This window comes from Lampetra fluviatilis, chromosome 38, assembly GCF_964198595.1.
Source record: "Lampetra fluviatilis chromosome 38, kcLamFluv1.1, whole genome shotgun sequence".
NCBI lineage: Eukaryota > Metazoa > Chordata > Hyperoartia > Petromyzontiformes > Petromyzontidae > Lampetra > Lampetra fluviatilis.
The window spans coordinates 3368845-3381370 of record NC_136312.1 but is presented as its reverse complement, the minus strand read 5'-3'; positions in this window follow the sequence as shown (position 1 = coordinate 3381370).

Genomic DNA, 12526 nt, shown 5'->3' with positions numbered 1-12526 from the left:
GGGGGGGGGGCTCACAGAGTGGCAGCCTGGGGGGGGGGGGCGGGGGGGCAACGATATACCCCCGTCGTTGGGCACACGGAGGTATGGGGCCGTCCATAAATGACGTCACGCGATTTTAGACGATTTTTTACCCCCCCCCACCCCCCGTCGTCACACGGCGTCACAAAAAGTCAGACCCCCTCCCCCTCAAATATGACGTCACAAAGCTCTGCACCCCCCCCCCCCCCCAATAAAAAGTTAAACATGCTTCAAATCGCTTTAAACTATTGTCATTGTAGTGCGTATTTAATGTGGCGCTGCACTCTGATGTTGTAGGAGAAAACATTTATTAAAAAGTCTATTTAATTAAGTAGAACGTGTTGTCTATATTTATTTAAAGTTGCGTATTTTTATGTGACGTCACACTTCTCAAACCCCCCGCCCCCTCGTCACACATCGTCACAAATGTCTGACCCCCCCCCCCTTCTCGATGAAGATAAACTAATTTATTCTTGGTTCTTTCGGTAAAGTCACGTAGAATGGAAATAATAAAATAATACAAAATAAAACATTAAACATTATTATTTTTCCATTTCCATTCTACGTGACTTTACCGAAAGAACCAAGAAGATGAATCCCTGCAGTCACGAAAGCTTTAAATCGAAAAATTAACTAATTTCTCTTATATTTGACAAGCACGGGTCGGAATTGACACTGTTTTTAAAAATGCTTCCATGATAATTATTTCACGGTGCGTAAAATAAGTACCACAGTGTAAAAAAAATAACAACTCGTGCCCATAATAGGAATGTGGAATTTATACCATCGACCCAGACCACGTTGAAGATGAGCACTATCAACTTGTCAACTGAATAATACTTATTTTTACACTCCTCAATGTGCCAGGCGTGGTGGCCGAGGCGTGGTGGCCCAGGCGTGGTGACCCAGGTTTGTGATCCAACACTTTGCAGGCAAACATTGGTATGAATCACACAGAGTTGTCAAACTCCTAAACTCACTCGCTGGCAGTACAGAAAGTGGATTCATGAACCCATCTGTGCCGATCTGGTGGATGTTGTCCTCTCGTGTGTGGACTTTCTCTGGGTACTCTATTTGTTCACCATCATGCAAACTCGCACTAAAACAAGAGGAATTGGACAAGCATCCCAATGCAGGAGCCTCCTGAAAAAAATCTGATTAAGACTCGTTGAGACTTCTCTGGGAAACGATGTGTATTTATGAAATAATTTTGGTCAAACTAAATGAATTATTTTAATTATGCGGTTGAACAGAGGATTGTTAGTGTATTGCTCTGCCCACACCGTGCACTGCGCGGCCTTCCCAGTCGGGAAGAGGGCTTCCCTCCCCTAAGAGCTCAACACCCAAACAATGAACTTTTGCTGTTTCAGCCAGCGAGCCCAAACATGTCTCCTTTTTTTTGCTCATAAAAATAAAGAAATAAGATAGAAGGGCTCCCTCTTTAAAAAAAAACAATATAACAAGCTCTCAACTCCAGGAGCCCAGCCAATTTAAAACAAACAGAGGTCTGTTTTTTTGTTCGTGTACCACTCACCTCTGACTCACGCCTGCTGGGAGTCACGCGGCGTGAGCAGGAGATTTGTGGAGTCTGCCGATGCCCGCGTTTCCCATCTATCCGCACCTCCTATTAGCACGGTTGGCTACGTACGGCGCGAAAGAAGTTCAGCGTACATTTCTACATCGCACAACAAGGCAGCCATGCACAGATCAAACACGCGATTGTGTAGGCGCGGCGGGTATTTTTTTCCCCCGTTTCATTGTTAATTTCAATTTTGCAAAAGCAATGTAAGCAGCTGTCATTCACCTCTCGATGTCATCCTTAGGATCCTGGTCAGCCCGAGTCATATCCTCGGTGAGCCCCTGCCCAATGGGGCATTGAGGTGGGGCTCGCATCCCGTGCCACCTTCCTACCAATGCAACCCAAACTATGTACCGCATAGCATTAGACCTCCTTTGCAAGTACCAAAATATCATAATAGGGCTTTCCCCTTTTTACAAGGAATCATGTGTGCATTAACCACAATACTTGTGGTCAAAATGCAAAGAAAAACACACACTCTGATAGTATATGCATTGTCCTTGAAACTGATTGGTCCACACCAGAGACGGCTTTCTTTTGAGCCTCGTCTCAATTGGTGCTATAATTATCAGTGTTTTTTGTTTGCATTTTGACCACAAGTATTGTGGTTAATGCACACATGATTCCTTGTAAAAAGGTTTCAGTTTTGTTGCCAGAAAAAAGGGGAAAACCCCTATTATTATATGTACCGCATAGTAAACCCACAGAGATACACAGAGATGCGTAGAGACTCAGAGGTACATATAGACTAGTGGAGATCCATAGAGACACGTAGAGCTACATTCAAAACAAGCCACAGCAATGCGACTGGGCGTGTAACCCCAACTATGGAACGCGGAGTGAACCACTCTAGTTTGCGCTCCTTCAGTGGAGGAGGAGGAGGGACAACAAAACGACACCAACTCTTGAACCCTCTCGCTCCCGGACACATTGGCATTCGCGAGATAGAACCCTGTCACCGACTAGGCACACGTGGTTTGTCAAGGCACGTCTTCAGTCTAGACCGGTGGCTCCCAACTTGGGAACTATTCATAATATAGGTGTTTGGGTCAGATCGCGTTATTTATAAATGTGTCGTAACCCTCCACCACCCGACACGGCCATACAGTAAAAAATGTGTCACTTTTTCAAAGGACAAAATAATTTACTTCTTTAGCCCACCGGTGTGCTGTAGAGAGAATCAACAGCATTTAACATTTTGAGTAGTACGACGTTTCGCTGATAATTACAATCAGCTTCATCGGGCAAGAATGGTGAAGCTCTCCTGTTGCTTCCGGTCTTAAATAGAACAGCATCAGGGTAACGTCAAGCGTAAATAACGCGATCTGACCCAAAAACCTACATCATGAATAATATTGGTCGCGAAAGCCTACGTGTTAAATTGGGAACTATTGTGTGGGCTGTTACATCACAAAAGGGTTTGTTGGCCTTCATCCAGCAGTGGATTGAACCACGTCTGATGCTAACGATGACAATGCCCCCCCCTCACCTCTCCACAAATCGCTCCCAGTTGTCAAACGCGACGCCTCTGCGTGTGTATAAATCGCGTAGCCGGGCGACGTTCATGAACACGCGCGCCGACGAACAATCGTTCGACGCGGAGCCATTCACAGCGGTAGCCACAGCAGCAGAAGCAGCCGCCGATGTTGGACGCTGTTGCTGCCCCGTTGTCTTGTGGCAGGGCCACGTGGGGCCACGTGGGGTCACACGCGGGGTCACGCGGCCACGGCCACTGGGAGGGCCGCGCGTCGACAAACGGCGAGCAACTTGCGCTGCGCGTCGTACACACACACGGCAAATACAAAGACAAAGCCCCCCCCCCCCCACCCCCGTATAGCCTCGTAACAGACTGTTGGGGCAAGTGCAGTTAGCGAGCACCGATGAAGACCTACACGTGGTGGCTGGCCAGCACCACGCCCGGCCGCCTTTGTCTCCCAAGTGGCGATGTTTACACACTGCACCAGGTACTCGGTTGAGGCTGAGTCGACCTGAGGGAAGCCCAGGACCGGTGTTGGCCGTGAGCGGGAATCGAACTCGGGTCGCCGGGTTCAGTGCGCAAGGCGCTAACCGCTGCACCACCGCTCCCCACTGCACAGTATGCCCAACCACATGCACATCAGCAGTTGGACAGAGCTGTGTAGGGGTGAGACGATAATGATAACGAAGCATCGATTAATCAATTAATAGCAATTCTCAATCGATATTAATCGATTAATCGATGTTGTTAGATACACCGCTGTGCGCACGTTAATTGTGTGAGGATCCTGCAAGCGTAATGTTGCATGTTGAGTCAGAATGTGAAAAGTGAAGGCGGTGGCCGCTATTTCTCGATGTATTCCCTAGGTCCGTGGCTCCGTCTGGCCACGCACTCTGTTCTATTGAGCTGGTGGTCCGGATAACGTGGGCTGGTGAGCAGGTGAGCAGGTGAGCAGGTGGGCAGGTGGGGAGGTGAGCAGGTGGGCTGGTGGGCAGGTGAGTAGGTGGGCAGGTGAGCAGGTGGGCTGGTGGGCAGGTGAGTAGGTGAGCAGGTGAGTAGGTGAGCAGGTGAGCAGGTGGGCAGGTGAACAGGTGGGGAGGTGAGCAGGTGGGCTGGTGGGCAGGTGAGTAGGTGGGCAGGTGAGCAGGTGGGCTGGTGGGCAGGTGAGTAGGTGAGCAGGTGAGCAGGTGAGCAGGTGGGCAGGTGAGCAGGTGGGCTGGTGGGCAGGTGAGTAGGTGAGCAGGTGCGCAGGTGAGCAGGTGGGCTGGTGGGCAGGTGAGTAGGTGGGCAGGTGAGCAGGTGGGCTGGTGGGCAGGTGAGTAGGTGAGCAGGTGAGTAGGTGAGCAGGTGGGCAGGTGAGCAGGTGGGCTGGTGGGCAGGTGAGTAGGTGAGCAGGTGAGCAGGTGGGCAGGTGAGCAGGTGGGCTGGTGGGCAGGTGAGTAGGTGAGCAGGTGGGCAGGTGAGCAGGTGGGCAGGTGAGTAGGTGGGCAGGTGGGCAGGTGAGTAGGTGGGCAGGTGAGTAGGTGGGCAGGTGAGTAGGTGGGCAGGTGGGGAGGTGAGCAGGTGGGCAGGTGAGCAGGTGGGCAGGTGAGCAGGTGAGCAGGTGGGGAGGTGAGTAGGTGAGTAGGTGAGCAGGTGAGTAGGTGAGTAGGTGGGCAGGTGAGTAGGTGGGCAGGTGAGTAGGTGGGCAGGTGGGGAGGTGAGCAGGTGGGCAGGTGAGCAGGTGGGCAGGTGAGCAGGTGAGCAGGTGGGGAGGTGAGTAGGTGAGTAGGTGAGCATGTGGGCAGGTGAGTAGGTGGGCAGGTGAGCAGGTGAGTAGGTGGGCAGGTGGGCAGGTGAGTAGGTGAGCAGGTGGGCAGGTGAGCAGGTTGGGAGGTGAGTAGGTGAGTAGGTGGGCAGGTGAGTAGGTGGGCAGGTGAGCAGGTGGGCAGGTGAGCAGGTGAGTAGGTGGGCAGGTGGGGAGGTGAGTAGGTGGGCAGGTGAGTATGTGGGCAGGTGGGGAGGTGAGTAGGTGGGGAGGTGAGTAGGTGGGCAGGTGAGTAGGTGGGCAGGTGAGTAGGTGGGCAGGTGAGTAGGTGAGCAGGTGAGTAGGTGAGCAGGTGGACAGGTGAGTAGGTGGGCAGGTGGGCAGGTGAGTAGGTGAGCAGGTGGGCAGGTGAGTAGGTGGGCAGGTGAGCAGGTGAGTAGGTGGGCAGGTGAGTAGGTGAGCAGGTGAGCAGGTGAGTAGGTGAGCAGGTGAGTAGGTGAGTAGGTGGGCAGGTGAGTAGGTGAGTAGGTGAGCAGGTGAGTAGGTGAGTAGGTGGGCAGGTGAGCAGGTGAGTAGGTGGGCAGGTGAGTAGGTGGGCAGGTCGGCAGGTGGGCAGGTGAGCAGGTGAGTAGGTGGGCAGGTGAGTAGGTGAGCATGTGGGCATGTTTACAGATTTTACAGATAAATAACAACACGCGCACCTGAGCGTGCGTCTGCATTGTGCACTGACGACACCGGCCGCTGTGTAAATATTTTCAAAGCGAGGACTCCGTGTGCGGGGAGAGAGAGCGGCGCGCTAAGCCAACTGCCCCCGCTACCCCGCGATTGCGCAACTCGTGCAAAGAGTCTCCTGCCACACAAAGACAAAGGTCCCCACGATAGCCCTCAACAGACCCTTGGGCCAAGTGCTGCTGGCGAGCGCCTACGGTGGTGGCCGTGAGCGTGGAATCGATGTCGGGTCGCCGGGTTCGTAGCCCAGCGCGCTAACCGCTACACTACCGCTCTTTTCCTTTGTCCAGATGGCACACAAACAAGCACCAGTAACAGTCCCCTGCCGCTCGCCACTAAGTGACGGTGACGTCCCCACGGCGTCTGTGCCAGGCCAGGTGCACTTTGAGGCCACGTGAAGCGTCGAAGGCCCGCTGGCAGGATTTTCGCAGGACACACCCAGCAGGTGCCATGGGTTAACTGACTGAGATGACTGGCAGATGCACCACATGTGCTCTCCACCGTGCCAGGCTAGGTGCAGGAGGTCACGGTGCAGACCCAGGTGGTGCCGTGAGTTGACTGACTAAGATGACTGGCAGATACACTACCTGTGCTCTCCGCTGTGCCAGGCTAGGTTCAGGAGGTCACGGTACAGACCCAGGTGATGCCATGACTGAGATGACCGGCAGATGCACCGCCTGTACCCCCTACTGTGTCAACCTTATGCGTTTTATCCACCCAGGCGCTTCGCTCGTTCTTGTGAGCGTCGCTCCTCTGCCCTCCGTTGTTGCTGGAGGTCGACTGCCTCCAACTGCCCAGCAGCAGCAGCAGCGTCCTTCACGAGCCTCCTCTCTCACAGACTCCCGCATCTCGTGTTGTTCACACGCGGACATACCCGAGTGAGATGTAGGTGTCACCTGTCCGGACTCACCGTCGTCTGGGCAACCTCGGACCCCTTTACAGACCCCCCAAATGGCAACATGTTTTTGGACAAAGTGTGTGCACAAGCCATTGTTGACGCGGCGTTGTGCTGATTTTAGCCGAGTGCTGCCTGGGTGTCTCTCACGACGGGGTCGGGGGGGGGGAGTTCAGCGAACCGATTGTAAGCAGCCAGCGACACCCTGAACGTGGGTTCGAGTCCAGGTAACAGCCCCCCGTCATTCAATAAACCCGGTAACTCGAGGGTTGCCAGGGTCGTCAGGTGTCAGTCAGGCCAGCAGAGACTGCACCCAGTCAAAACGTCGTCACCTTTCGGTCAGAGGCGTAGCTAGGGGGGGGCAGGGGGGTACATGTGTCCCCGGGCGCCAAGGTAAAGGGGCGCCAAAATGAGGCTTACAACGTTACATTATAACTTATTGTGGCGGGCGCGGCAGCCTGAAACTACTGCACACATCTACACCTCAACCTAAAAGTTTATATATCCCGCCACACACAGCCTACATGTCATGTAATTACATTTTGGTATGTGATTAAACGGGGGGGGGGGGCCCAATTTATAGTTCGTCCCCGGGCGCAAAATATCCTAGCTACGGCACTGCTTTCGGTGTCGACCTTCTTCGGCCGAGTCGCGTTCAAGTGTCAAGTTGGTTTCGTGAAGCCCAGGCGAGAACTCTGGAGACCGGGAACGGGTCCCGTTTCGCGAGAGTGACCCGCAGTCGGCACAGTGACAGACAAGCAAGAAGAAATTTCCATTTAAAGCTTTCGTGACTGCAGGGATTCATCTTCTTGGTTCTTTCGGTAAAGTCACGTAGAATGGAAATAATAAAATAAAAAAAATAAAACATTATAAAATAATTCTCACGACGTTTCGGCCACAAAGCAAGCAGCCGTCCTCAGGTCTACTCGACAGACTGTTCTCCACCTGAGGACGGCTGCTTGCGTTGTGGCCGAAACGCCGTGAGAATTATTTTTTTCTGTTTTAGTTTTATTATTTTATTATTTCCATTCTACGTGACTTTACCGAAAGAACCAAGAAGATGCAAGAAGAAAGTCACAGCAATGAAGCGGATCGAAATCACACGCACGCCTTCTGTGTGTGAGTCGGCATCTTTGTTCGTGTGGCACGAATTGAGTCGTAATTCGTTAATTTTGGGTTAGATGGCGTAGTGTATAATGTTAGCTGTTACCTTTTTAGCCCTGTTTAACACGTAGGCTTTCGCGACCAATATTATTCATAATCAACGTTATTGGGTTTAGATCGCGTTATTTATAAATGTGTCGTAACCCTCCAACACCCGACACGGCCAATCAGTAAAAAAGTGTCACGTTGACAAAAGACAAATAGTTCACTGCTTTAGCCCACTGGTGTGTTGAAGCGTGAAACCACAACATTTGAAACCACAACATTTACAAAAAATTGTATATGTTGTGGTTTCACGCTTCTGATTGGCCGTGTCGGGTGGTGGAGGGTTACGACACATTTATAAATTAACGCGATCTAAACCCAAAAACGTTGATTATTTTTAACCCTCCTCCACCCGACAGAGCCAAACTAATCAAGTTGTCACTTCATTCCCACATGCGCCAATTGGTTCGGTTTATCAGCAAAACCAGAGGGGGGGGGGTGGGCGGAGGAACGTTGACAATTTTGACAATTACGTACGACGTTACACCCGGTATCATCACCAGGCGTTGACAGCTGGTCGCGAAAGCTTACGTACACATTTCTATTTAAAGCTTTCGTGACTGCAGGGATTCATCTTATTGGTTCTTTCGGTAAAGTCACGTAGAATGGAAAAAAATAAAATAATAAAAATAAAACATAATATAATAATTCACGACGTTTCGGCCACAACGCAAGCAGCCGTCCTCAGGTGAAGAACAGGTCTGTCGAGACCACAGACTCTGTCTTCTCGACAGACCTGTTCTTCACCTGAGGACGGCTGCTTGCGTTGTGACTGAAACGTCGTGAATTATTTTGTTTTTATTATTTTATTATTTCCAATCTTACGTACACAATTAGGAATAGATTGTGCGCGGTGAACGTTCTCGCAGTATAACCGCACGGCTCTGGCAACACACCTGGGCTGACCGAGAACCACGTCCCGGGGGTTTGGTGGCTTTATATTCTTAGGTTTTTTCGGTAAAGTCACGTAGGTAAAAATTTAAAATTAATAAAAGTAGAATAAAAATAAAATCACGACGTTTCGGAGGCAACACAAGCTTCCGTGTTCAGGTGGAACCGTCACAGCACGATAGCTGTATCAAGTTTGGTGGCTTGCCCGGCACGGCCTGGATGGAGCCAGGAGATCCGAGGCGTTTGGGTTATCTTTGGCGCTTGGTGGCACCAAAGAAAAACAAGCCGCCTGCTCTGGGGGTGGTGGTGGCGGGGGGCTGTTGACACGCGGCCTCGACGCCGGTTTTCAAAAGGACGCTGACAGCCGCGGATCGCGGGAGTGATTTTCTTTTCTTTTTTACCATCGACACCAAACACAGAGCGGCGCTAAAATAAACTTCCATTCATCAAGCGGCGGACACTGCGCCGAGCGCGCGGCTGTCAACACTGGGCCCCATTGTGGTGGCGGCAGGAGCAGGTGGTCCTGCGTGGGGAGGCCGGGTCACCTTCCTCCTCGTGCCAAACACACAAGTTGCTGCTCCTGCTGCCGCGGCTCGCGGGGTTTGTCCCGTGATCGTTCGCCATGCTGAATGGAGTCGAGAGTCGGTGTCTGTGCTACTGCTATATACTCTTAGTTCTTTCGGAAAAGTCACGTAAGTAAAAAATAAAATTAAAATTAATAAAAATAAAATAAAAATCACGACGTTTCGGAGGCAACACAAGTCTCCGTCATCAGGTGGGACCGTCACAGCCAGATTTGCTGCATCGTGGCTTGCGGCAGGGTTAGTGCAGCACATTTCATTTTTTACCTACATGACTTTACCGAAAGAACTAAGAGTATGCATCCTTGCAGTCACGAAAGCTTCAAATCTAGAATTATGCTACTGCTGCTGATGATGTTGAGTCCCAAATTGGGAGAAGACCGTCGAAGACGCTACTTGCAGGCCACATAACAGCGTTGCGTGGCCTGGAAATGCCACATGATGACGATTAACTTAGAAAATAATATATTTGAGTTGTTTTTATACATATATTTATTACCCACGATGTTCAGCAAGAGCCAATAACGAGTTGTTCAGCATTTGCGTCACAACGAGACCCCACGAGGTTGGATGAGTTTAGACGCCGCAGAGGTTTACGATCGTGGCTTGCGGCAGGGTTAGTGCACAAGGGGTTACGACGGGAGTCTTGGGTCAATAAATCCCCTCCAGGGGAGCCATTAACCCCCCCGGTAGAGGAGAGGGGGTCACGGGGAGGGGGTCACGGGGGGGTCACGGAGGGGGGGGGGGTCACGGGGGGGGGGGGGTCACGGCTCGTGAGAGACGCGAATTCCCCGTGTCCTCTTCCTCCTGGCTACTGGGTGCGACGGACTGCGCCATTAAAGAGCATCGCAAGGCTTCTGCTCAACGTCCTTCAGCAGCGTTCGTTGCTGAGGCTCGTCAGCTTGGGGCGTTCGCTCATCGGGTACAATGTTACAGCTCCGTGGATTCGCAACAGCACCTCCCAAGGTGCTGCTGCGAATAAACACGTGGGCGTATTTGTGACATAGAGAGAGAGAGGCAGCCAGTGATCGACCGAGCAGGAGAGGGGAAAGTCTCGAGTCGTGGACTTGAAAAGGGACTGGGAGTTATTCTTTGGTTCTTTCGGTAAAGTCACGTATAAAGATAAAATAAAAAATTAAATAATAGCATACTACGACGTTTCGATTGCAACACAAGCAATCATCATCAGGTATAAAAGAAATAGCAACAAAAATCTAACCAGAAAACTATAGACAGACATATAAGCAGACAGACATCATAAAGATACACAGAGAGAGAAAACGTATCGGCACAAAGAGAGAGGTCGTCTCTGTGACGGGGCCTTAAATATAGAGAGGGGGCGGAGAGACTGGGCGTTGACAGCACTGGGAGTTGACAACATGGAGGGCTGGGGGAAGGGAGTTCAGGGCTGTGTGGGCAGCCGAGGAGAATCGGCGACTTCCCACTGAGCACAACATTGACTGGGAGGCTTCGACTGGGAGGCTTCTCCGCTGGATTGGAGAGTGCACGTAGGGGATGTGGGGGGAGGGGGGAGATCGAGAGAGGGGAGAGGCCGGCAGAGGAGCGTCCATAGGGGATCTTGAAGACGGTGAGATTATGTGATGGACCTTGATATTGATCCGGGCTTGGGTTGGGGGCAGTCACTGCAGAATGGGGATGGTTTTGATGCAGTGGAGTTTGCGATGTCTCTCCCCCGGCTCTGCGTGGGTCTCCTCCGGGCTCTCCCCGATTTTCCCCCCACAGCTAAACATAAATCTGCAATGTAAGCGCTATTGGCTAAACATCCCAATGCTGAGAAATTACCTTCAAATTACTCGATGTGGATTACACAGCAGCAGCAGCAGCAGAAACATCGTCCCGGACTGCGAAAACTTGGCAGGATCCTCTTGGAAAAGAGGCTTGAGACGCAGTGAGGCCCTTACTGGGCGAACAAACAATCATAACAATACGAATAAGCCCGCGTTTCGAAACATGCGTTTCGTACACCCTCCTCCACCCGACACATAAATTTAGGACAAGTTGTCACGTGATGAACAAACGCGGCCAATTTGTGACTGCTGCAGAAGCAGCAGCGGTCGTGCCTGAGAGCCACCACGCGCACTTACCGATTCTGTAGTCCGACGTTTCGCTGGTAGCTACGGCGAGCACCATCAGGCACTGGGTCGCTCTCCCACAACACACCGGTCGTGCTGATGCAGTATTCTTTATGGCGCGTGTGTCCATCACGTGACAAATATATTCATCGGCTGTGTCGGGTGGAGGAGCTTTCCTTAGAGCCTAGTCTCACATGGGTTGGACGCCAAAAGGCGTCATCTGGTCCAACCCATGTGAGACTAGGCTTCAAGGACAGTGCACATTATCAGAGTTATATTTTTTGTTTGCATAATGACTGCAGGTATTGTGGTCTATGTAAACATGACTCCTTGTAAAAAAAAGTGTCAGTTTTGTTGCCAGATAGAAGGGTAAAAAACCAATTAACAACACAACACATTATATACTTGCGCAGTTGACCCGATCCAACAATCGATTACGAATCGCAACGTTTGCGATAATTGCGCAAAAGTGGCGGACCGATGCTGCCCAAGGAAAAGCCACGCGCAGTGCGACCCCCTTGGCCTGCAGCGGCACGGCGCTCCAGAAGGCGGGCACACAGCTTCCTCCTGCACGAGCCGGGAAGCCTCCGTTAGGCAGTGCCACGTTCACACACAATCACGATCGCGACTTGAGGAATCCGATGAGCTATGAAGCTCTTTTTGCGCAGATGCCCGGTCGGGCAGCAACGACGGCCCCTGGGGAGGTTTATCGCTGCTCGTTCGCTCGTGGTGACATCTCCTGCTACGTCGCTTTAATGGCTTTATTTTGGTGATTTCGAAAAGTTTTTTGGTTTGGCCATGTTTGTTTGTTGTAGTACGGAGTTAGATTGATGGCTGTAATCTAAGTTGTCTTGTTGTTGTTGTTTGACTTGCATCCCACTCGGATTTTTGCACACAACGTTGGTGTACGGTGATTTTTTTCTGGAAGATTTTTGCTGTTTTTTCCTGGATTTTTCTGTTTGCGCATAGTCACTTTAAGATGTTTTCTTGTTCATGTTTTAGTTTTTAGTTTGTTGCGGTTGCACCCGATTCAAGAGCTCGAATGGCTCACAAGGCTACACCAAATAAACGAAACTTAAACTCCAGGTGCTCCCCCCGCGACCCCAGCCGCGACTCCCACCGCTTGCCGAGCCCCGGGCGCACGGGAGCGTGCGGCAGCACAAGTGGCGGTTTGTCGTCACGACGTCGTCAGCGGCCACTGAACCAACACAGTGGGGGACGCACGAGGAGCACGAGGAATGTCGAGGTGGGTGACTTTCACACATCCCGTCAGCATCAGCCACACGGCCTCCTGGGAGCGCATTGTT